The sequence below is a fragment of the Chaetodon auriga genome, chromosome 11 (assembly GCF_051107435.1).
Source record: "Chaetodon auriga isolate fChaAug3 chromosome 11, fChaAug3.hap1, whole genome shotgun sequence".
Taxonomy (NCBI): domain Eukaryota; kingdom Metazoa; phylum Chordata; class Actinopteri; order Chaetodontiformes; family Chaetodontidae; genus Chaetodon; species Chaetodon auriga.
The window spans coordinates 15,758,735-15,785,176 of NC_135084.1; the positions used below are offsets into that span (position 1 = coordinate 15,758,735).

General features: G+C 47.1%; 1 protein-coding gene across 4 annotated transcripts in view; it reads left to right on the plus strand.

Moving 5' to 3' along the window:
- Positions 1-26,442, plus strand: part of zmiz1a (zinc finger, MIZ-type containing 1a) — a 99,691-nt gene that overhangs the window by 2,265 nt on the left and 70,984 nt on the right. For all 4 annotated transcript variants that reach the window (XM_076743112.1, XM_076743115.1, XM_076743114.1 and 1 more), the window contains exon 2: positions 21,921-22,037. The gene's annotated coding sequence lies outside the window, so the exon portion shown is untranslated. The remainder of the gene's footprint in view (positions 1-21,920; positions 22,038-26,442) is intronic.

Sequence of the window (26,442 nt, forward strand, 5' to 3'; positions counted from 1 at the left end):
TGATGCCGGGAAAAACAGTGAAATCTTTAGCCGAGAGACAGAAAGGCAACACATGCACTGGCAGCGCTACAAGTTGCAGCTTGAGGAAGAAGACGTATGTTTATGCGCAACAATATGTTTGTTCCCTAAACCAAACAAGGAGACAGAACGGAGAGATTACTCTTGTCTAGCCCAAAGTATTAGCCAATCCACATTATCGTTTAATCATTTTTAATAGACCAGGCTGCAACAAGTTATATCACAGATCCAAGGGTCACTTTCAAACACCTGCAGCTATTCTCCAAACACTCAGCATGATTATTCCCGGAAAGCAGCGAGGCAGCGAATGCACCACGCTGCCTATCTCTGCACTTCTGTGAAGCGGCAAAGTATACACGCTAAAAAACAACTAATTACTTGTTTCGGAGTAATTAGCTTTTTGTTACTCAGCAATTTACCAAGTTGCACAGTCTTTGCTGCTGTTTACTGCGTGTTGGCACAGCTGCAGCCTGCTAAGTGCTTAAAACCTGCCGAATGCTAATCAATGTTTTGACAGCCTGACATTTCATCTAACCGTTTGTGTTGGTTTGAGGAGTGCTGTGAAATACTCGCTGCCTGTTCACTTGACATGGATTCTTGTAGTCTGGTGTCTCGCCATCAGCCCAAACCCACCCACTCGTGTCCCGAGCAGAAGTCAGCCTTTGTTTCTGTCTCTCTCTCTCCCTCTTTCTGTCTCACTTGTGGTTCAACTTGGCAGCGCTCTTCATCTCGACTGAACCTTTGTTTTTGAATGTGCCTATTTTGGTCTTTTTAATAAGGAAAAACTTGTGTTGCCTAAGAGCATTTTAAAGTCTAATTTTCAGAATAAGGGCTTAGAGGGAGTTACAACTTGAAGTGTTTAAGTTTGAGCTGAGGTTGTGCCCTCATTTCAGACACTTAACTACTTCCTAAACGTTGTTGTAATTCTACCCATAAGTCTGCAGTTAAGCTCCCCTCAACCTGGTAAATGCAGTGTAACTAATAAAGGGAAAATGAAGCGCCCAGCAGATGAAGCTCATCCTGCTGACTGACTGCGATGACATCAGTCTGGTGTAGAGAGCCAAAAGTGGACCAACATGAGGCACGGGGATAAGACGACCTCAATGCCACATGCCTGTCACCACTGTCCTTCAAGCTGCAGACCTTGCGCTGTGGTTGGGCTTGTGGCTGAAACATGGTTGGTTTAATCCCCTCGGCTGGGAAAGTCAGAGGAATCATTGTGAATGATGCTCAGTCTTTTGCATTAACCCTTGCGTTGCGAGGCAGCTGGATTCACAAAATCACGTGCTTGAGGCCAAACCAGGTGGTTCCTGAAGAGGTCAGCGTAGCTGCTGCTATAGCATCAGTGGAGGGTATGTCTTCATTGAAAGAAGAGCGGCAAAGTGGGCTTTCCTCGACGGAAAAGACGTTCGCCATCACATGGTTCGTTGATCTGAATGGTTGAAGTTAGCCCCGTGATAGACGGCGATAGACAGATGGTTCATCCAATCAACTGCCAAGTATTTTTTGAATGTGCCGGCCCTTTTCTCAACCGTTTCCAAAGACGACTTCCCAGATGGTTCTGTGTAACAAACCAGCTGGCGTGTCAGGTTAATTTAGCCCTAAGTAGCAGCCAGCAGCATTGTTTGGAGACCAACCACAGAAAACTGTAGCTGCGCTCGGCTGCTTTCAGGTGTGTGAAACAGGGCGGTGCTGTGAAGGAACGTTTACGCACTCAGCAAACCTCTTCCCTGAATAAATAAGGATTTTGGAAATGCTATATTGTCTCACAGTGCTTCAGGCAAGTTTTCTGCGTTAAACCAGCGTAAACTCCGTCTATGCCTGTTGTGTTTTGGACAAGTATCTGTTTAAGTGGTATAATACAGGCAAAACATCAACTTAACTCCTGTTTCTGAAGAGCCGTCTCTTCAACCTTGAACTCTCCCAACATCAGGGAGACGCAGTCTTTTAAGTGCTTTTTTTTTTTTCTGAGACAAGAGAGTGAAGCAGAGTGCAGAGCGGGAGGAGAGAGTGTGGAGAGAAAGTTGCCGACCCGCCCCTGTCACCGTCTCATGCATGTTTGATTTGATGTTCTTTGAGAAACGAGCGCAGGGGACGTCACAATGGCCATGTCCTGTTCCCATCCATCGAGAGGCTGGGGCCCTTGAATCATAAATGACACCCGGCCTCACCAGGAACAATATGAGAGTCGGAGCCTGCACAGGAGGAACAAAATGTTCCCTCTATCCATCCATCCATTCGCCCACCGCTGCTGCCTGCACTCAAGACTTCTCACCATCGCAAGCAATTACCCTCACTATTTTTTTTTTTTTTTTTAAAGCTGATGAAATCCTCACAGAGCCTGTCTCAGCTGTGTGTCTGTGCTGGTGAGAGAGAGAGAGAGAGAGAGAGAGAGAGAAAGAGAGAGAGAGAAAGAGAGAGAGAGAGAGAGAGAGAGAGAGAGAGAGAGACGGGGAGGTAGCGATAGAGAGGAAAAGAGATAGTATGTGTCTGAGTGAGTGGCGTTGGCGTGTGTCTGTTTGGCTTGTAAATCCTGTTTAAGCTAAACAAACTCATTGTCCTCATCCTCCAACTGCATGCTCTCTGTGTGTGTGCACTCTCTCCCCCTCCCTCCTTTCTCCTCCTCCTCTCCCTCTCTCTCTCTCCCTCTCTCTCTCCTTTTGAGTTGTAAGTACAGTCACTAATTAGTCCCCTCTCCCTCTTCATGCTGGGTCAGTGGGTTTACGGTTTCAGCACTGATCTGCTGTGTTTGCCTTGTCTCTCCTGATACCGGAGCATGCCTGCAAGCCAGCGCAGACTGCAGCCTCCTCCAAGAGGTCTTCACACCTTACACAGTGTCCCACATGGGTTCATTTGCCAGACAGCCACTCAGGACCGAGCTCGGGCTCGCTCTCCTGCAAGCCTGCCCGGCGCTTGAGTTCCTGCCAGGTATTAGACTAACCTGTCCAGCGGAGAACTGTGCCTGCTGGGTCGAGTCAATAAGTCAAAAGCTGTCATGTTTTGAAACAACAGCAGTGCATTTTGAAGAGGATTGCAGATTACATGAATTAATTTTCCATACGCTTTAGCCGCCGTCTGCGCAGCATGTTGAAAATCTTGCCAGCTTATAGCCTGTAATGAATCTTTTTCTAAACATAATACGCCACAAGCTGTGTTTATAATATCATTTGTGCTATAAACAGTCTCTTGTCTAGTCGGCACTGTTGTCTCTCAGAGTGCACGGTGATGTTGATTTTCTGGTGCAGGTTGCGTGGGAGATGGAGAGTGATGGCAGAGATTCTCTGAAGGCGGTCGAATTGTCTCCAACATGGCCTCCGGGGATACATACTTCCTTGTTTTCCGACAAAGTAAATTAAGTGGGATTTACTAATGCAAAGGGACAGCGTTTATTCTTCACCTGCTATGTCAGTTATGTGGGGGAGAGGGAGGCGTGCGGTATCTGCTCTCACGGAGCACTAATTCTTACACATGCATGGAGTGCAAAGGCTCAAGTGTAGACGTGGAGCTTTCATTTTTCTTCGCAGAGGTGCGTCATTGCATGCAAATAAGTGTTTTTGCAGACGGCGGGGAAGGCTGTACACAAGATGGTGATTTTTCACTTCGCTTTTGGTCCGTTAATGAAGCCGGTCGAGGAAGTTATGGAGAGCCCCTCAAATCATATTGGCATGTAATCTTGAGCTCCACTGCCCCACTAAGGCTGTTTTCTCGCCGCTTTTTGACACTGCTCAGTGACAGAAAAAGTCTATTACTGTGTGCAGCAAGTTTGCCCGCTTGGTGCCCTCCCCTTGGTTTTGACACTGGCGGTTGGAGCCAGGCGCTTTCCCAGGGTTCTAAGGACTGACAGCCCTTTCATTTTCCCGCCTGGGCGGCTCAGATAAAGGGGCATATTTTAAACCTCTGTGTGGATACACCAACTGTAAAGAGAGACGGGCTGGTGGGCCGGGGGAGAGCCACAGCGTTAACTTCACAGAGAGGGAGAGCGAGGGGGGGGGGGGGAGGTGGAGGAGGCACGGCTGTGAAGAGGAGTGAAACAAATAAAGAAGTCCACTTTATTAAACAGTGATCTCAACAATTTATATGTGTGGAAGTACCATAACTGACTGCAGACCTGACTTTCACAAACATTATCTGCAGTCTCACTGCAGATAAGCCATCTTTCTCGTTTATCCCTGGTCCGTTACAGGGCCAGCGTGTTTTACTGCCTTTTTTCCGATCTCCCCCCGTTGCAAGTGCGTCCTCACAGCAAACCAAAGCGGCGGTGGAAACCGTCGTTTATCATATCAGTAATGAGACCAGGCTAATCGTGTGTATTCCGGAGACAGCAATGATACACTGCTTGGCGCTTGCCAGGGATCAGCCTCTAAACAATGTTTATCATTGTCTCCCAGGGCTCTTTAATTATCTGGCAAACATTATTGACAAAACAGCAAGGGTCCCTGTGTTTTATGATTTTAAAGGCTGCCGGGTTACTATTCACCAATATCAACTGCGAGAGAAAACACAGAAAGGAGTTTTTTGATTTTACAAACTTGTACTTTTTAAGTATTTGCAATAAACGGTAAACAATGGAAAGGTGTTTGCAATAAACACTTTTTCAATTTGAATATGTTTTTGCTGCATTTTTTTTGTCAATCTCCTGCCTGTTGCAGTAAACATTTTGCAGAAATGACCACGCACAGGGTGAGCGAGAGGCTGCCGATTTCATCAGATCCAGATCTGATGCTCCATTTATTTTTGCAGCTCCAAACAACACTGTTAAATGCCTTGGTGACAAGAAGAGGGATGATGGTCTGGACAGAAAACATTTCAAACTCGCTTCCACATTTTTTGTTGAATCATGCTGAATCACTTTGGTCCGGGCTGAAAATATGTCAGCAGCTACTGAGTGGCAGGCATTCGTGGTTCCCAGATGACGAATCTTAACGAATTTGGTGATCCTCTGACTTTTCCTCCAGCGCCGCCATGGATTGCCATGAAATCTGCTGCACACATTGGAGCCCCCCTCAGGATAATTTGGTGATGAGCCACCATCTGATCCAGATTTTGATTTATCCAGCACTCATGTTTATGACCATATTCCTGCAAAACTAACGACATCCCCATCAGCCTCAGCTGCGCTTTATGTGTCCAGCTAATTAGCAAATATTAGCCTGTTAACATGTTGACCTGAGGCGGTAGAGGTGGTATATATATATATATGTGTGTGTATATATATACATATATACCATGTCAACATCAGCATTGACTTTGGGAGCTTGTTAGCATGCTGACATTAGCATTTAGCTTCAAGCAAACTCTCATGGTGTTTTGTTTTTTGCCGTTTTGACACTCCGTGGGAACACTTATTTGTAACTAATCGTGTACAAAAAGCCTTTTTCTTTTTCTTCACGTTTCGTCAGTCAATTTTAAAGTAATATATCCAGTCGAAAGAAGTAATGAAACTTGTTAAGAGCTCCTCTGTGCCTGCTTCTATCCCGACAACTACCCATTACTTCAGATTACATACATTAGCACCAGCTAACACAGTTACTACACATCTCAGCCATATTGCTTTCACAGCCATCCCGTAACCTTTCCTTGGCCGCCCAGTGGGAGCCGAGTGGAAGCTGAATGGCATGTGTTGACATTGTTAAAGATACACGTGAGGACATCACACGTTTCATGTCTGAGTCATATATTTGGAGGATTCGGGGGAGAGGAGGAGGAGGAGGAGGAGGAGTGGGCCCGACCCACAACATCTTGAGGCTATTACTTAATATCCCGCTAATAAGTGTGGCCACAGTCTGAACAATGATGTCAAAGGCTGTGCTGGTTAGCGATGGTCAACAACAACAGCAGACGGGCATGGCTGTGAAATGTGAAGTGGGGCCAAACAGTATGTTACACATTTACACACACACACACACACGTGCACACGCATGTCCTCTCCTTGTCATGTCTCCCCGGATATCAAATCAACATGGTTGTATAACAAGAGAGGAGGTGTGTCTCAGTGATGCTTGCATGAAATCACCTTTGCCGTGCTGCGCGTTTGTGTGTGCGCACGTTGCCAAGAAAAGTGTGCGTGACAGCGAGAGAGTGGGAGGTGGGGGTAGCGGCAGCAGTGTTGGCTTGGGGTGAGGTCCTGCCCTGATTTTCTCTGGAATTCCTTTGTTTTTGGAAGCCAGAAAGGGGGAAACTGAATCTGCGTAGCCCGAGGGTCTCTGCTCCTTGAGAATTCTCCGCACACATCTCTCTGCCGCCAGCTCTGATGGTTTTAGGGGTGGCTCTGTTTTCAAAGCTTGGAACAGACAAGGTGTTTTTCACCTTGCAGAAAAAAAAAGAGAGAGGGGGGGAGAGAAAACGATGACTGCACCAGGCAAAGTGTCTCAGGCCTGGAGGGACTGATGCTACTCAAACATAAATTTACTCCATATTCCAGGGCTACGGAAATGAAAGTCAAATGTGGATCCTGTCACTCAGGCCACAAAAGATACCTTCCACTGAATATGGATGGAAGATACAAGCAGAAAGAGCACGTCCTTTATTCAAAAAGCGATAGTAATGATTAAAAAAAAGTGTGGTGCAACGATCGCCCGATGTTTTCCATTTTTAATGAGCCTCGTTTGCAGGTTAATAAGTGTTTTTAACAGTGTTTCATGGCCACTGGAAGGGCCAAGGCTGCTGCGCAAATGTTGTCTGCCGCTCCTGCAAGTTGAGCATTTCACTTCACATTCATGGCTCATTAAATCTGATAAACCTTGGGTAATGGTGTTAAAATTGTACAAAGGTATCTCCATTTAGTCCGTGCCACAAGTTTTCCGTGACCAGATCCTTATCTGGGGGGCTCTGTCGCTTTAAGTAACTAACTTCCACAAAGCAGAGCTTTTCCCTCTCGTTTGAAGGGGGCTCGTGTTGAGCGAGGAAGGGGAATTGAATAGGCTTGTTGCCTGCCCCCATTGAGCCAGCCTCATTCTTCACTGTACCCTGGAACGGGCAGGAGGGGAGAGCGGAGGTGGTGGAGGAAAGGGGAACAGGAGAAGGGCTAGGAGGTCTGGTCACGTGAGCGGTAATAGTGTTCATGCTGGTCCCTTTCAGGCTGTCACAGTAAATCTGTTTGACTTGTCACTTTGTAAATCATTACAAAGGCTAAAAGCCTCTCTATTGGATTGTGGTGGAAGGGGGGAGGCAGCAGGTTTCCTTTGTGCCGTCTTGACGATGATGATAATCAAGTTTGTTTCTGGCCATCCTGCTGTGAGGCTATAATTAGCTCCCCTCTTCTCTCCTCTCATCTCCTTTTTTTTTGCGTGTTGCTCCTCAAAGCCAGAAGTAGAGTGGGAGAGTCATTGTGTGGAGGTCATGAGGCATCAGTGCCTTCTGAACGCTCTTCTTCTTTAGTTTTATCAGCTTTTGGGCTGTAGATTCAGACACGAGGCTCGCGTCTGCGCAAGTTCATTATTCAGCTCGTGAGAGCCTCCCCGCCTGCGCCGCGCTGACTTTTAAAAAAAACGAGCACTGATGGCGACGCGGTGCGCGTGAGGTCTCCTGCTCCTCCCCCGGGGTCAGTCGGGGTGAGAGTCACAGCTTGAGGTATGTCTGAACTTGCGGTGTCACTTTCTGACTAGCTGTCTGACAGCAACATGACAGAGTGGATCTCGTCCCGCCGATGAAGCCTGCGTGGTGTGACGTCTGATTTCCGAGGGCGGGCTCCCTCCCCCTTCCTGTTCTCCCCTTTTGTTTTCTTTCCTCTCCCTTCCTTTTTCGTGCCATCCATCTTCTCCTCTGTGCTCACCCCGTTTCTCTCCCTTTTGCCCCCCCCCCCCGCCTCCCCTCCTCCTCCTGTCCTTTGGTGTGTGTGCCAGCAGCACTCATGCCTGGAACAGAGCGCCAGGGCAGACATCTGTCGCACAGTGTCCCTGATCCGATCTGTGGCTCGAAGCATCGGGGTCATGAAGAGTAGCAGTCGCCAGTCCAGACACCGTGGGAGACAATCTGAGAGCCCTATCTGCGTTTTGCTCTCTGCGTTCCTCTCCCTCTCATTAAAATTCACATAGCACACAGCCGCGCACACGCCAGGGTATTAAGCTGTTTGTTGTCTGTGTGCGGAGCGTCTGTCATTTGGACTGTTCTAGCACTAAGTCAAACTGGACTGGCAGCGTCCCACGTCTTCCCGATGAAGCCCTTTCTTCGACTCCCAGGTGCAGAGAGCGGGGCGAAATGTCGGTTTTATCAGGCTGTTTGTCAGCTGTGATGATGTGCAGCTGATCTGAAAGGAGGATTTTGACAGTTAAACTGGATCTCCGTGCCTGGGGCAGCGCCATTAATGACAAAACCAATGACGGAATGAATAAAAGGGTGTTAATTGCGGCTGTTCGGTTGCGTTAGAGAGAGTGCAACTGTGGATTGACGTACACAGTGTCTGCCAAGTTTGATACCTCACATACCTTCTTGAGAGATTAATGGATGTGTATTGATCCCGCTCTGTGTTTTGACATTTATTGGTGTAGCTTTTTCCTCAGAACAGGTGAGTTCATGCCAAGTGACAAGGCTGCTAAATGCTCAGCGCAGATGCTCATGGGAAATATTGACGAGGGACCAGACTGGTGTTTTTGCATGTTGTAGCCCATTAGATACAAATCAGCTGTACCCAATGTCATTTTTTCAAATTCTTCCAATAGAATAATGCTAATAATAATAATCTTTATCGCCAACTGTGCAGAAATACCAGGTTTAAATAGAATGAACAGACATGCAAAAAGAAAAAAGCTGCGCAGCGTTCAAGTGTTGATTTAGAATTAGAGTGTCAGCATTATGAATGAAGCGTCTAAATGCTCAGCGCAGCCTCTCGTGTACTTTAACGTGCGGCGGCTTGATCGAGATTGCTAATCCATCACAGTGCATACACTATTTAGTTGCCCTTAAGTTATGTTGTCTGAGCGGAGCGATGCAGTTGACAGCAGAGAGAACAAACTCCTCCTGCTGGTGCATTTGAAGACGCTACAACATCTGAGGTTTGAGAGCTGCCGCTTGTAAGGCGAGAAACAACTAAATCCACACGCTGCCTTTCACGTCCGCGTCTGCTCGCTCGCCGGTCGGATTTGATTTTCTGACAACACACCTTGTCAGTGTGATGCTTTTCAGCACGCTCAGATGTTGGAGGGTTTTGACAATGGTCCCCGTTTGCAACTAAAATACCGCACAATTGTAGAGGAACTTTGATAAAAAATAAAAAAAAACAAAGCATGAAGGTTACACGACTCTGTGATGGATTGTCGTGATGGAAGTTGAAGTTTCAAGTTGCACCAAAGGCTGTCTGAAAGGCAGGGAACAGAAACCTGAAAGGAAACCTCTGTACGCTTATCATGTGCTTTTAAAAATTGTCTTTGGGTTCAATGTGCAAAACCGCGAGCCTGAATTGTCATTTTGTTTTCACTTCATTATTCTGCATGATGTTAGCTGTTTTTGGGCTGTTTTTTCCAAGCCAATCAGCAGTGAGTGATGTGTGCCTCTCACCCGCATCCTGTTGACACCGTGGCGGTTAGCAGTTAATGGCAGCAGTTAACTTAATGTATAGATTGAACAGTTTTAATTTAGGCGGAGCTGCATCAATCATATTCCCGCCTGCTGCCGTTTCTGTGACCATTTCCCCTCCTTTCTGTATTTCTGGCTGTGGCACAGGAAGATGAGATCTCCATTCTTAATACAAAGCTCTGACTGGCTCTGTTGTTTTCAGCTGTCAACAAGCACAACACTTTTTGAATCACTGAAAAAAAAAGATGTGAGATCAGAGATGTGGGCAGCGATTGAGAGGTCTGGGACCATGCCACAAAACCACCGGTATGGTCCTTTAAGATAACGCAGTAGACCCATTTGATGAACTCAAAGCCTCGAGAATAGTCATCTTTACAAAGCTCCTGAGTCACTGAATCTGGAGCCGCTTTGATTCAGCGCATCTCATGTGAGTCAGCAGAGCCACAAAGTAAAAGGCTAGCATGTGTGACGAGCAGATTAGTCCCCTTTATGACGCCTGTCCTCTTTCAAAATGAGTATCGAAACATCTTGTTTACTTAGTATAAATCCCTGAGATGGAAATCGGGCCCAGATTAGATAAATGGCAGGCTCTGCTGTTATCTTTTGACAGATAATTGACCTGTGACACTTATTTGGCAGGACCCCAAGCCCATGATTGCTCCATGATCCGAATGTCAATGCGTTTCCAAGTGCAGATAACAGTAAGATTGAAAATAACTGTTTACATATGGTGATTACAAAGAGTTTATAGTACGATTTAATACACCAGACCACTATAACAGACCAGGCCGTCAGTAGCACTGCTGCACCGGTTTAAGATTAGAACAGCTCACAGGACCAGACAAGCTCAGGGCCAAGGTACACTCTAAAGACATTAAAAAATACTAGCTACACTGCAAATTTCAGATAACATTTGCTAAGTAAATATTAGCTGGCTGGCTCAGTGCATTAATTCTGCTCACTTACAGTACCGTAGCCAAGGCTCACAGTATGCTTACACTGTATAAATCACTCTTTAATAGGTTCATGTTTGTGCTCAATAACACCCATTCACCTTGATGTGTCTCGTTTTGTCACATTTGTCCTGATGTGTCTCATTACATCAGTGACTGCACATGTTCCACACATACTTTTATTCTTTTACAGGTTCCTTTTTTTCTTATTATTATTAAATAGGGCTGCGACTGATAATTGCATTCTTTATGATTGGCATGTTGATTGATGAAAAAAAGCACATCACAGTTTTCCAGGGTACAAAGTGTTTCGACCCAAACTGAAACCTACTGATTGAGGTGATCCTCTATTGGATGGTTTGGCAAGAAAGTTTGTACACAAGTCTCTTTCAGGATCAATAGTAATCACTGTGGTGATCCTTTGAACTTCTCATCGTTATTCGGTCAAAATGTCAATTTCCAATACTTTGCTTCATGACCAAAGAAACCTCAGCTGTGCTTTGTGTTGTGTGCTAACCAGCAAATGTTGGCATGCTAACACCGCAAACTAAGGCGGGAAAGGTGGTAAACATTGTCTATCATTGTCATTGCGAGCGTGTTGATGTTAGCATTTAGCTACAGTACAGCCTCACAGTATGGCTGCAGTCTCTTAGTGCTGCTGAATAAATGACTGGATTCTTAAAGTCCTTGTGGGTGAATTCTCTGTCCGTTGATATATTTCAGCACTATATGTAAGCATGTCTCTGTCCCTGTTCTGAACCTGTCCTGATGCATCCTGCTCACTTTTGCACCTGCACTCTTCAGGCTAGAAGTTTCTCCATCAGAATGCTCTTAGTGTCCTCTCTGGGCGCCTGTTATGCAGCAGCCTGGAAAAGGTGTTTTATACTGATGACAGGCAAGGTCGGCCCAGTGAAACAGGACAGTGCAAGTGTGTGTGTGTGTGTGTGTGTGTGTGTGTGTGTGTGTGTGTGGTAGCGACAGAAAGGGGGAAGGAGGGGAGGGGAGTGACAGAAGGAGAAAGGGAGAGAGAGTAAGTGAAAGAGAGTGTCACTGCAGCTCTCCCGGTGTACCACCCGCTACTCAGCTGCAGCTACAAATCAAACAGAACCGAGTCCATGCTGGCGCTGCGCCATGACACTGATCACTGGCACACAGAACGCTGTCAAAACCATCTTGATGGGTAATTAGGAACGCTCGATCATCTCTGCTATCACTTAGCTGCGGCGCTTATGTGGTCTAGTGTGCGTATGTGGCATCAGAAGCTGTGGGATTGCTGGAGAAGATGCTGCTGCAGCGATAGAAACACGTTTTACACGTTGTAACCCCAGCTGGGCGGTGGACTCTGAGATGGAAGGATCTCGGCTGATCCCTCAAAGTCACTTCAAAGCAGTAAACTTCAGCTGCCCGCGTTGTGTGCGCCGTTAGTGTGTGCGCACATACGGCGCTGTGTGTAACCCTGTGGTTGTTTTAAAGGGTTGCAGCAGTGTTACGGCTCTTTGTGAGCGCTGCTGATGCACATCGTGTCCTGTATGACTTTGACCAGGCAGACCTTGCAGCTTTACAGAGCAGAGCGAGCCGGATAGACGGGCACGTCGAGCTTTAAACAGCCCGGCACGTGTACAGCAAAGCGAGAAAGAAAGTGAAAAAGCTGGTTGGCGGGCTGTTTCCCTCCCCTGTGATTTAAACATTTAGAATTTTCTCATTAACCCTCATCACTCAGAAGAAGACCTCAGCTAAAACGCCTACTTTTACACTTGCGCTGTGGACAATTTTGCAATTTGTGCTGTTATTATCCTAATTTGCGCGAGCGAAAATGAGCGTAAGGGGGGAGCACATTGTGTGCCCTTTGATTAAGTGGGATGTTTGAATGCGGGCCCTCCACCTTCAAGAGAGATTTGATACTTGAGGGGTTGAAGTGTTTTTGATGGAAACTCCATTAATGATTGATAACAGGAGGAGAGCGGTTAAAAATCTCCCTGCTCCAGCACCATCAATTATTAAAAGCTCTCTCCTTGCATTTTGGTGGCACATAAAATATCAGTCACCATCCTGAAATCTTGAGTTGATAACATCTGTCAAAGGAATTAGGGCTTTGTATTGATCTCCTAAAAGTCTCCTCATCCGGGGCTTGTATGTTGCACATTTTAAAGGTGATGCTCGCAGCAGATCGTAACAATCGTGTCTGCTGCTGTTATCTGCTCTCATCAAAGGATTTCTGCACTTTTAAGACCTCATTTCTAAAATTCTCATTGATATTTTCACAGGTTTATGTTTTATTAATTGAATGAAAATATGTCTAGAGCTGGAACGACTTGCCCAAGTTTAGATATAAGTTCAGATAAACATTTTGACGCAGCACAGAAAGTGCATCTTCCCTGCAGCCTCGGGTCCGGCTGGTTTTATGCTGAAACATCGCCGCTCTCCGCCCGCATCTGGGCTTTAGTTTGAGACAGTGGTGCGCCGCGCAATGTCTCACTTAATAGCCTGAATGATTCAGCCTGCGTTTATGCTGAGAATGTCACACACGCCACACGTCGAGTATGATGTTGAGGGAGTGAGTGGATATTTGAAGTGATGCTGGAGATCCGTGTCAGCCGGTGTATGAGTGCGTGTCAGCGCGGCAGTAGAGAAGTTCTCTGGAGCTGAGTGCCGATTCGAGCTGCATGCAGACTGAGCTGACAGGCCTGCGGGCTTCTCCGTGTCATCGCCACGGTTCCCATCAGCCCTTGCAGAGTGAATTCTCCCAGCGAGAAGCGCCACGCTTCCACACAGGAGACCCGAGGAAGTCTTTACGCCGCATGTGGCAGACGCGTCCGGCCACTCTGCTCAAAGTGCTCCGAGGCTGCTTCAAGGCACGCGAGGGTAGATGTTTTCACGAGCCTTCAGTTGGCCTCTCTGAAGCTAATGATTATTGGCTCACATAAGGGCAGGGCACGCCCAGCAGCCCTTCTATTTGACGAGGCTTTTTTTTTTTTTGGCGTCATCATGAGTGACACCCTCATTTACTGGTGTCAATATCGGAGTTATTCATTGACTACAAATGGAGTCCTACAGCACTGCGTCTGCATCGCTTTGTTCCTTTCAGTAACCTCTTGAGATGAGGCGAAAAAAAGAAATGCTCCCGGGGATATGAAAAGTATATCAAGATGAAAGGATGTAAAGATAGAGACGGACGGTGACACTAAATGAAATGTAACAACAAATAATGTGACGGCTGCTCTTATCCGCACCCCGATCGGCAGCGAGGCTCCGCGTGCTGCCCATCTTGTGTCAACAGCGTTGTGTTTACAGAAGCTGTTTCCCCGTCGGCCACGGCTTCTGTCCTGAGAGCACCAGGAGCTGCGATGGCGAGGCGGTGTGATTAGATTTACAGATGGAGATTAATGTGAACAGAGGTAATAGCACAAAAGGCATAAATCACAAAGAAGAGGCTGGAAGCACTGTGCTTGACCTTTCGAATGGCGATAATGATGCTGGAGTCAGATACGCTCCTAGTGGGGCTGCAGCGCCAGCGTGAGTTTAGACAACGCTGTCATAAATGCAAAATGTGTGTGTGTGAGGTGGGGGTGGGGTGGGGGGGGTTAATAGATGGGGTGGTCAACGCTGGAGTCCATTTAGATGAAAGTGACAGCATGTATGAAGCTGTCAGAGCATTACACGCTGCAAAGTGAGGGAAATGAGTAAATGCACTCAGAGGCTACACACACACACACACACACACACACACACACACACACACACACACACACAGCGACAGGCTGATACCTGGCGCTCAGGCTTTTTCTTTAAGAGGGAAGTGAAACCCGTCCGCCCCTGTCTGTCTGTTTGTCCCTCTCCCTGTCTGTCCTTGCACCGCCGAGCATCAGCGGGGTTATTAGAGGAGCCCTATGGCTGCCGCTGATAAGGCCTGTATGGGTGCTGCCACTGACAGCGCTGTGGCAAACACGAGTGGCCTGGCCGGGGGATTACTGCCTGCTGCCATTTCTGCTGATGCCTTTCTTTATGTTATCCTCTCCAGTCACATGTGCTGCGTTTGAATAACTTGGCCGATGTTGTAGAAATGGAACTCCTCGAAAATCCCCACCTGCATACAAATGAAGGCGCACGGGCGAAAACGCTCGCATTTAACGCACATGTGGACTTTCTCGGTTTATTAGCGTCCCCCGTCTCCCTCCTCTTCTTCCCTCCTGCTAGTGGCCACAACCGGTTATTTACATGCTCTGTCACTTACTGGGAGGAGTGATGCTGATGGGTTAGGAGGCTCACTAATCCACTCTGCTGCTGTCATTAGAGAGAAGCAAACAGACTATTACCACCTCCTCCTCCTCTTTCTGCTCATCATAAGCCTGCCTGAACCTCACACACACACACACACACACACACACACACACACACACACACAGCTGTGATGGAGAGTGCCTCTTGTTTCTTTAGCGCTACTGAGTGGAGCCCTGCTTTGGTAATTGATCCTGTTTGGTACATGGGGAGGGGTGAGGGAGACAGAGAGAAGGAGGGAGGCCCTAAGTGTTGTCAGTTTGCTGCATTAATTTTTCAACCGTGGCCAGTGAGGCTGGAGGGACGGAGGAGGGGCCCACCGCAGAGCTCGCTCAGAGGAGCCACGCCGTACCTTACGCTGCTGCTGCTGCTGCTGCTGCTGCTGCGGCGGCGTTGTCTGTCCACATGTCCGTCGCTGTTTATTGGTGCCCGTTCTAAAATAAGTTCCTCTCTGTGAGACTCGGTTATGATTGAACTGATTCATCTACTCGGTCCCAGCCGCCTGCTGACGCCGTATTTGTTTTCTCCTGTCTCTCCTGCGTCGGCGGCTCAAAAATAGCCCTGTGGCGGCTGTGTGACTTGTGGGCCTCTTTGTCTGGGTGTTTGCGCCTTCTCATGGCGTACAGTGTGTGCAGCTGATAATAGACAGACCTCACTCTGTGCTTTTTGATCCCAGCTCTGGTCACTGACTCACTCATGATGTCACCAAGCCAGCTGAGAGGGAGGAATGAGCAGAAAGCAGCCGTGAAGGCTGAGTTTTCGCCTGCGACTTGCTGTAGTAGAAACTGCTATTATTGCTTCAGTGTTCTTCACAAGTTCTCCCCCGTGTTCTGTGTCAAAATACTCCTCCTGTCCTATAATTAGTACCAATGTTATCACAGTGCCGTTCAGCGGCTACGCAGGGGCCTTTATGTCCGTCAGAACCGCGTTAGCCAACACTTCCATGAGTCATGAAGCGGCGCTCACAGCCACAGAGGACGTCACTGCTGACATTTGTTACAGATATGAGTCATAATTTCTTGCTTTTATTTAATACTTCCTGAAGCCATTTGTGTGTGACACATATCATTTAGCATCTCCCAATTTTTGTCTCAATCAGGGAGATGTTTAATGGCCGCGCAGCAGCTCACAGCTCCGCGCAGATGTCACGCGGCGTATCTGAAAAGCACATTGTCAGGAGGCTGCGCAGGAGTTCAGTCATGATCACTGGAGCTGCAGCTCCCACAGTGCAGCGCCCAGGGAACAGGAAGTTCCCTAAGTCCTAAATAGTCAGAGTGGGTCACATGCAGTGGACAAATCTTCCCTCAGGGATTAAAAACTCTAACTGCACTTTACTTGGCAAACACCACACTTTGTCACATTTTGATCCAAAAGATGACTCTAAGATTAAGTCCACAGTAATGTGAGTTGACCTGAGAGTCACTTCTGTCCACATTAGCATACATTTTATATTGTTTTGTAAAAGTTTGACACGAGCACTGACAAACACCAGAAACATACTAAAAGACACATTCGTTGTTGTTGTTGGTGGTGGTGGACTTGTACAAAATAAAAGTCTTGCAAGACACAGTTTTAAAAAAAGAATCATCAGAAGCGATGCGGCTGTGGCTGAAGGCCTACGTTTCCCACAATGCAGCTCAGCAACATCTTTCAGTAGACGTCCCCCCGTCTGTTTTAAGTCCAGCAGCTTTCAGGGTCCGAGCCCCAGTTTGTGACTCCCTGCTATCAACTTGTCATTTCAAGCCCAAACAAAGATAACCCTGATGACGTCATCAGAGTCATTTTTTAGACTTTCCAGGCTCCTCCAGAGCCACAGAGGAAGTTACACAACTGTTTACTTATCAGTACTTACACAAAAGCTAACCTTGTGTGAATGAAACAGTGGGAAAGAAGAAGTGTGTTGTGACATCATAGGCTGATATCACTCAGCCAGGTCCGTGCGCTGTCGTGCATTTTGTGTGTTCTGCCCTCGAAACCTGACCGTTTCACCTCGGCGTGTCAGCATACCAAACACAGTAAAAGGCAGGGCCGGGCCATAAATGAAGTGTGTGATTTACAGCCTTTGTCAGGTCACACAGGTGAGAGTCTTTTCTTCACCTCTCTCTGTTTTGTCCCATCCAACAGGTGTGTTTTCTCTCTGAGGTCTGATTCCCCTCCCACCACCTCCCCCCCCCCCCCCCCCCCCCCCCCCCGCCTTCCCTACCTCCTATCCTCTCACCCTCCTGCCAGCTTAGCTAGCCAGGACAGGCCTCCTTCCACTCCAAAACCATGATTGCATTCTTGAGCTATTCCACCCCCTCCTTCAGAACAAGAGCCCTCTGCATCTCCCTCCCTTTCAAGTAGAGGCTGCCGGCCGCGTTTCCCCTTTGAAGATGTAATCTTGGAAAACACAGAGACATCTCCGGGATTATCTTAAATGTCTTCAGTATGTCAACAGCCTGGCAACGGCCTGTTGCGGAGCAGCGCTGGATGTTTAAGGGGTCGGCTGCGATGACAGCCGAGGAAAATGCCGCATCGCAGAGGTAATCAGAGGGTCAACTCCGCTGACTCCATCCAGGGCCAAACTCCCGCCGTTAGACCCGGACGATAACAGACACAATGAAGTGATGTATTTCCCCCGTGTCGGCGAGGCTGTGTTTACAATTGAGGGTAATAGCAGGCGGCGGAGCGCTCAGTAACAGATGGCGTTGGTAGGTGAGGTTCATTTATGTCATGGCGTTTTCCAAAATGTTTTGAAAATCCGAACGGCGCTGCGTCTTAACTAAGCGCACACAATAAGATGAGAAGCATCGTTGAGTAGTCACAAGAGGGAGAGTTACTATACACCAAATTAGAGGCACATAAGTGGGCGCTCCTTGAAAAGGATCTTGACTTTGTAATCATATCAGATGTTATCGGGAGGAGATTTTAGGAAGGGTAAGTGCTCGGAAACTAAATCAGAGAGAAGCTGCCTAGGGAACACGTTGTTATCATAATTACCTGCTGAGCGATGACTGCAGCACCGGTGTTGATGTTGACGCCGAGCTGCCCTCTTCTCTCTCCGACGAGGCAGTCTTGTGTGGGCTGCTGCCTTCCACACATCTATTTGCGCTCTGTTATGTGTGTTTTCTTTCTCTCTCCCCCCCCCCCCCTCCTCCCCCCTGCTTTTCAGCCAGGAACACAGACTGCAGGCAGAAAAAATAAAAAAACCCAAATATTGTTTTGGTGAGATCTGGTTGGAGATTCGGGATGGACTTGCGTCACCGTGTACGTGCGGGGGCTGGCAGGCTCCGGGTTTTGCTCCTGGGGGCCGAGGTGAACCGGAGACCTCATCTTCTGCATTTCAAACGGCGACCTGCTCCTGCCTGCATGTTTGCTTTTTTTTTTTTTTTGTTTCTTTTTCTTAAATCACAAATGATCTGTTTGAGTGAAACGCAGGCCCAGTTCTCCTCACCGCTGGCATTTAAACGGGAGGAAATAACAGATGATGATATCAGAGTGGGTGAGAGTGAAGGAGCGGGAGAGACCACTCCAGGAGGAGGAGAAACACTTGACCTGTTTGTTTTGAGGAAAATGGTATTCCTCTGCTAATTTCCTCCTGATAAGTATCTGACAGCTCCGAGTAAAGTGTTTTATCTTGGCTGGAGGGAAATGGCTTCTCTCACTCACAGCGCCAATCGATTGCAGAGACTCTGCTGCTTTAAATTGCATTCTCCCTTTTTCAGAGTTCTTCTATTTGCATAGAGGTAATCAATTACATATATTAGCCCGCCGCTTTTAGCTTAACGTGGACTTTCTCCTGCCTTCCCTCCCTTCCCGCCCGCCCGCTCCTCCTTACCTCTCGAGACGCTGCTGCGAATGCTCGCTCTTCCCTCTTCCACCTAACATCATTGACTGCTGTTTGCCGTGTTGGGGGGCATTGATTTTTACTGCTCTGCCTCTCTCTCTGGTTTAACAGTTGATGAGTTGTGTTAAGACGCCCAGGGACAGCCCTGCCTGTTTTAAGGAGATGAGGTCGGCTTTTATAGCTCTCCTGCTTCCTCGGCCTTGGATGATAAGACGTGTGTGAGTGGTTGCATGTACGCGAGTGAGTCTGAGCAGCCGCTTGAGACCAGGATTCCCCCCAGGAAGCTAAAGTAAACGTGGCGGTGTTAAGGGCTTTTAACAGGCAAACTTTGGCTTTGTCGTCTCCCGCATTTGAGTCACTTTAAAGACTTTGCGCAGAAAATTGGGTTTACCTCAGTCAATGAGCAGCCACATCATCAGATACGATTACAAGGATCGAAGAGTTAAGAGAGTAATACCAGGAGCAGGGAGACGAGCGGCTCGACTGGAGAGTTTAGATTCAAAGGCGACAGGAATTTTTGTCTCTCACAGGCACCTATAACCCCCGACAGCCCGCACACACACACACACACACACACTCAGAAGTCATAGATACAGACACAAACCTCATTTAACACGATTAGTTTCTTTGAGGATTTTACCGCAGCCTCTTATATCCGGGATGAAAGAGTTCACACTTCTGACAGGGGCGGGGTGTCGGGGGGTGGTGGGGGGGTGGGGGGGTGAAATAGTCTGCAGAAGCTCGTACGGAGCACTCAGCTTTTCACTGCGATATTCACCACATTATGAAGGAACACATTGCTTTGTGCAGTGTTGCTCTCAACACCATCTGTAGTGCGCCGCTCAAGTGGTAGCAATTTTCTCGCCGTCCTGCGTCTCTCCCGCCGTATTACAAGTGAAACTCGATTGCAGATCTCCGCTCGATGTTCTAGTGCGTTTAGTTTCTCATAAGCGTTTGCATTCTTCGGTGATTGCTCCCCGGCAGTTTCCAATATGCAGAAACGCACTGCCATCTCACCACTTAGCTTTTCTCTCGCGCTCTCCGGCTTTGAAGGCTGATGTCATTTCAGAGTAAAAACGTTTCCCCGGCATTGCTCTCCCAGTCTAATCCAGTCTAACCTCTGCTGCCTTAAAACCACGTTGTTGTTGTTGATGTTGTTGTTTTTACCAACCTTAAAGCAAGCCAAACATAGCTCTCTTGTTTGGTTGCTCAATGACGTCGCCTCGTGCTGGAGGGAGTAAAACCAAGTGAAAATCTGCTTTAATATAATGATTGAATTTTCAGAACTTAACGTATGGCCAACTTAACTATGTGGTATTATAATCTTTCTCTTAAACCCATAACCTTTACACACTGGCTGCACACACATTTTTAAGGGGGGTCCATTGGTGCGTGTTATAGCTGGGTAATATCAACCTAATAGGCTTACCTGTCAGCACTGTACGGAACGTAGACCCTGTAAATCACATTTGTCTGCGACACCTGCTCGCCTCCCTGTGTATTTATGGCTTTCTCCTCCGCCCTGTCCTCTCCTTTTTGGCCCCAGTCCAAAATCAACCCCCTCTTCCCACAGCATGGTCTTCGGTTTGTTCCCTTCTTCTCATGGATTAAATGAAGGAGCAGGTGTTAAGATATATGGGGGGCCCCATTCTGTCCACATGTATTGTTTCCTAAATATCAAGAGGAGATATTTTAGATTTTCTCTGGAGAAGAAAAGATTTTTTTTGCTCCTTTTTGTAAATGTATTTTTAATGCATTAAAATAAACTGAACCCAAAGTGTAGACAGACGTGGATGCACTAAAACAACTCACCTCTATGGCTGATGTTGCTCTTTTCAGTATCACCGACATCGAATCGCATCTACTTTCCCGTGTTTTTGTGTGAATGCTTGGGTTGCGTGTCGTCCCACTGGCCACAATTTCTCTGAGTCTGAGTGCCAAGATATACTGCACCTCTTGGAAAATGTCCACGAGGGCAGCCTGAAGAAGAGGAAGCTTGTTTGCACCAGTGGTAGAGGTTGTAAGCGGTGAAACAATGGGAGAGAAAAGAAAGCGGTGTGTCGTCAGGCGGGACTGTCTTTGCCAGGAGACCTAAAGATAAGGACTGGAATGGTTTTTCCGTCAGCGATCATGTAAAGGAAAGAGAGTTTTTGTTTCATATTTAACAGAATTTCTTGAAGAAAATGAGTTAGGTGGGAAAAAAAGCAGAATTTGAATATATTGCCATATATTTTAAATGTGAAAATGCATTTCTAGCATGTTGAATGTGGTACGTCAGCCTAATCTGTTGTCTTTTCAGAGAGAAGATGCTCTGTGAGGCTGTTTTTTGGGACAGCATTGATGTAGAACTAACATCAGCTCGCTGACATGCTCACAGTGACAATGCTAACATGCTGATGTTTAGCATGTCGTATTGACCTGGTTCACCGCTTGGGTGTTGTCGGTTGGCATGCGGGAAATAAGCAACATTTGCTTTTACTCGCACCAAACACAAAGACAAGCTGAGGTTGATGGGAATGCTATTCGCTTTACAGGTATTTGGTTATTAGGAGGACAAATTTGGCACTGATGGCTGCTTGTGGGGCTAAAGAAAGTGCTGCAAAGGGACGGAAGAGCGGTTAGCTTTGAAGTCATGGTCGCGTAATATGCAGGCTAATATCACAATTATCATAATGAAACGTACACCAATCAAGCTGAAGTGCAGATCTCCAGAGAGAGAGAATGTGCTTGTATGCTAATCCCAAAACCTGTGTGTGTGTGTGTGTGTGTGTGTGTGTGTGTGTGTGTGTGTGTGTGTGTGTGTGTGTGTGTGTGTTCTGGGCCTACACTGGATTTGTATCAGCCTGTAAAGGGTGCAGCGAAGCAGTGAGGAGAAACTAAGAGAGGTGTACTGAGGCAGTGAATCTCGCCCCTGTGTGTGTGTGTGTGTGTGTGTGTGTGTGTGTGTGTGTGTGTGTGTGTGTGTGTGTGTAATGGACTCAGGATGAGGGCTGACCAAGAGCCAGGCTGCTGATAACCTTTAGGAAGGACATTGTTCCTGTGCAGTGGGGGGTGGGGTCGCGTGGGGGGATATGCAGGACTGCTGCAGCATACAGGCACGGCAGCAGCAGTGTGATAGGTGGTGCAGTTGTTCATTGGTTCATTGGCTTTCCGGCAGGGTTAGGAGGTAGAGTAAATGGGGCAGTATAGCAAACTCCCTCATGGCTTCCTGCATACATTTTTCAGCAGCGGGTGTATTTCTCTGTGATACATTTGTCCTCTGCCTGAACCAGCTTCTCCCTGGCATTCCATTAAAAGAAATTTAACAGCCTTTTCTTCTGTCTTCCCCCCCCCCCCAGATCACCGCTTAAGGAGGGGTCAGTGAGGGACCGTGCGTGAGGAATACATGAAGGGCAGGGTGGGGGAGGGGGCGGCGACCACAGCGGCAGTACCACCCGAGGTCAAAGTTCACACAGGTAAACAGATTTTCCTTTTAATCTACAGCTCGGTGATTGTGCACGCGCTCTGGTTCTTTTTTTTTTTTTTTCTTTTTCTTTTTTTTTTTTCCGGAGCAGACTTGGCACGCAAAGGCAAAGTGAGGGAGTAATGTGGCTGGTTTTGATTGGACCCTCCTGGGCTGGCGGCCGGGGAGGAACTGGGAACTGAGCAGTCTGCAGCTGCTGTTTATGAGGAGCTGTGCAGGGTCTTGTTTGGCTCTGGCCACAAAAACCCCGCCAGTCCCCGCCGAGAAGCCCGTGGCCAGTTCCAGTACTTGGAGAATAGAACCATGATGCTATGATTCAAGAACCACTTGTTTCCAAAAACCTCACACTTTCAGTTTTTTACAGCGGGCAGATGCGGGACCCGATCCTATTTTTGACCCTAAACTGAAGCCTGAATTAACTATAGACTGCTTTTTTAGCTCTCAGTCGAGTTTTAGCTGCCATATATAGCAATTTGATAGAAAATTGAATATCAGCGCTGCACTGTCCCAAAGAAACATGACACTTTGAAGAGCTTATTGTAGTTCAAATTCAAAGGTCTAGTGCACGAGCACTTCAAATGCTTCTCGTAGCCCTGAACCAGAAAAGAAAGTTATTTTTAAAGTAGGTCCAGAGTGGTGCAAAACTCTGTCACCTAGCTCCAATTTTCCTTCCCTCCTGTATTCTTTGCTACCAGGGATTAAGGAGGACTGGTGGGGGGGGGACAGATCCAGGAAGCAAATGGATAAATAAAGTGCTGGTTAATCTTCCTTAGTGCTGTGTGTGTGTGTGTGTGTGTGTGTGTGTGTGTGTGTGTGTGTGTGTATATATGTATGTGTGTGTACACTGAGCAATGGCACCGCCCGGGGAACATCTGCCTCACGCACACACACGCGTATATGCAGGCAGACAGACACAGATATTGCGCACACACACACACACACACATACACACGACTAGCAGGGATCAGCCACAGCGATAAGCACAGGGACGTCAGCACAGAAAGCGACAGGTTTAACACACATACACACACTAATACACAAGCACAAGAGTGACAAGCAGCGCACAGTGAAACGGAGAGAGAGAGAGAGCTAGAGGCTGGCAGCCGACAGAACAGAGTTGCAGACACATGAAAGTATGGGAAGATGAAGTTTTACTGCGTTTCTCTGCTGCTGTCACGCTGCATTCATCTCGCCTGGTATCCACGGACTCATATCTGTTCTTTTTTTTTTTTTCTTTTTTCCCCCTCCCTCTCTCGCATTAACACATACACACCGCACCAGCAGTTGATCAAACAACTGTGCAATTGAGGCAGAATTTGGCCAGACAGCCAGCCAGGATGAGTAATGTGGAGCTCCTCTGGCTTAATTTGTTTAGAAAGCCTATCATCGCTGCAAACATGTTACAGACTGTTGCTGTTTACAGAGGAGTGTTTTCCCCTGCAGCTTTAATTGGATGCAGTTTTAATGTTAGCGCCACATAGTGTGACCACTGTTGACACTGAACAGTGTGGCCGTTGAGAGGCGGCGGAGTTGAGATTGAGGAGAGAGGAAGATGTGTGTGTGAGTGTGTGTTGGTTGGATGGCTTCCTTCAGCGTGTTGTATCCACAGTAAAGGTGGAATTTGTAGTTCTGTGTTAACGGGCTACGGCTTAGCGTGCGCACCTAGCTGCTGTAGCTACGCTGTAGCATTGCTACACCTTGGGGCCACGTAAACTGAGGCATTTTTCCCCTATTTTTTTGCATTTGTTTGTTTTATTTACCTACATATGGAGGTAGTGTTCATCAAACAGCAGTGTGTGATCGACATGTCCACAGCAGCAGCACAGGCGTTGGTGTTCAGGCCGGCGTTCGACCAGCGGAGACTCCAGACTAATCTGTCTCTGATCTTCCTGCGAAACAGTCTGAAAGCTCGAGCGCGGCCACACTTCGTATCCTCACGTGAAGAGCCTTTTCAAATTAGTCTGAGTGTGTTCTGGCTGGTTTAGGCTCTTTTGCCATGTTGTCTGCGCCTGTGTGCCACATGGTGTTCTTAGATAAAGCAAAGGATGTCGGAAACCGTAGGGATTAGCTCACACCAAGGGAATTAGCATCCCGTCCCCAGCCGCCGTTTTCACTCTCGTCTGCGTCTTTCCCTCCGTCATACGTCCCACACCCTCCTCCTTTTGGGTTCTCCTTCTCTTCCTCCTTCTTCTTCTGCAGAGTAAACTTTCTCGGAGTTGAACGCGTGTGTAGATTTCATGCTTGCGACAAAGAGAGGGTGTGAGACACAGACCAAGATAGAATAAGAGAGAATATAAGTCTAATCAAGACTCTTATTCTCCAAGGAGTTTCACCTCAGGGTGCTGCAGCTTAAGGAGACTGTGATGATATTCAGACGACAGGAATGTGTATTTTTATCCTCGCCGGTGATATTCATTGTGGTTATCGTCTTATGGCCCATTTTTTCACACGCGCAAGCAAACTGGCCTTTTTTGGATTGTTTGCTGCAGGAGGCATCTCACAAACAAGCAGCGGTATAAAGTGGTGAGAGTGGGAGGATGAGAGAGAACATTGTCTTCTCTTTTCCAGCTTAGGGACAGAGCAGAACAGGTTGTGTGAGGATACTTGCTATCCTTAACAACGTCTAACACTGCCTCAGGGCCACCTCTGCTTCTCTGATGCAGCTCAGAGTTGTGTTGTGCAGAGGAGTTGGAATATTTGCAGCACATTCCTCAGTGTCAGATGGCATTCCTGGTGCACTGTAATTATCAGAGCAACACTTATACCGTATCATGTTTTGACATAATTAATGCAGTAACTTAGATTCATGTCTCATAATGATTTTCTTTATTAGATTTAGATGACTTATTAAACCTATTAAGTAATATACATGGAGTTGGTGTGCGACAAGGAGGTGTTTTTCTAGCTTCGCTTTCTTGCTTTTTTACTTTCTGTTAAGGTAAACTCCCATTTCATACAACTTGGGTCTTATTTTTGTAGCTTTTTTTCCCTCATAGATGCTAAAAAGAAGTCACAAGGGGAAAGAAACCGGAGCGGACAGATGATCTTACAGGCTGTAAAGAAACCCCGAGGCTAATCAGATTTAGCTGGGAAGAAAAAATAAAGGTGAAAATATTACCCATCTTACCCATTACAACTATTTTTATTTTTTTTAACCAATATTGGGATTATTACCAATATTTTGGGTGCAATCATTTCTGTTTGAGTGACATCTTCATGTTCCTCAGCTCTTACTGAAGTGAACATTAAATTATTATAACCAGTAAAAATATCAGCCAAAATTCTGAATATATAAATTGTATTAAACCGGAATTTTCCTTTAAATCTCTCCAAAAGTTGATGTAGTCTGAAATGACATCACTCCGGTAGGCCGCCATCTTTGTGTGCCGGTCGGCCCATGATGTTATCCATCACTGGGTCTCTCTGTCTGGCGTCGTCAATTACCCAGAGGAAAATAACATTAGAGGCCTGAATGGGACACGGAGCCATGGCAGGCCTGACATGGCTGTGTTATATGATTACACAACCTGTTGGCTGTCCGCCTGTCAAGTGTCTCCCGGCTCTGATGAATGGCTGTAATATGTCGCGCATCACAACACGCCACGCCACACACTCATTAATGGCTTCTCATAATGCCCGGGACGTTCCTCCAGTGCGTTCACAGAGAGGGGGAGAGAGAAGGAGGTGGCAGTTGTAGCGCGAGGGTGAGAAATGGCATTCATGAATTCTCCAACCTTGCTTCCGTGTCGCCATTCAAGGCAGTAAACAAAAGAAACATGGTGTCCTCATTTGAATAATTTCACAAATGGCGTGGCAAGACGCCAGCATCGCAGCCACACGTAACTCTTGATGAATGAACCGAGGATTACAGAAACAGGATGAGGACGAGAAGCAAAGAGAGATGTGAGAATTATTATTTTTAAAAGTGCCACACATATGTTTCTCAATTAGATACATTCTTGTCCATCTGTGGTCTATTTGCATAGATTATCAGAAATGTGTGCAATGCGGCACGCTCGCCAGTGTGTGGGAACATTACAATAGAGCTGCTGGGGGGGAAAAAAGGGAGCGATTGGATCTGTCGGATGCCATCCGAAGCTTAGCTGATTGCTCTTTCTTTCTGTGAATTAGGAGGCACGCTACCCAAGATCCTCCAAACTACTCGACTCGCAGCTATAACAAATAGATTTGATTCTTGTAGAGACACTGCTCCGATAGGTTTGGAGTTAAACGGGCGGGAATAGTTCTGAATGAGCTATTTTCTGCAGAGTCTGTGGGGGATATTGTCTATCAGTGGCTGTGTGGCAACAAAGCAGAGTAGTTTTTCACAAAGTGTACCAGCCATAGAGAGGTTATCTAAAACCTACATGACCCTTATCCACATTACTTGGTGGTAT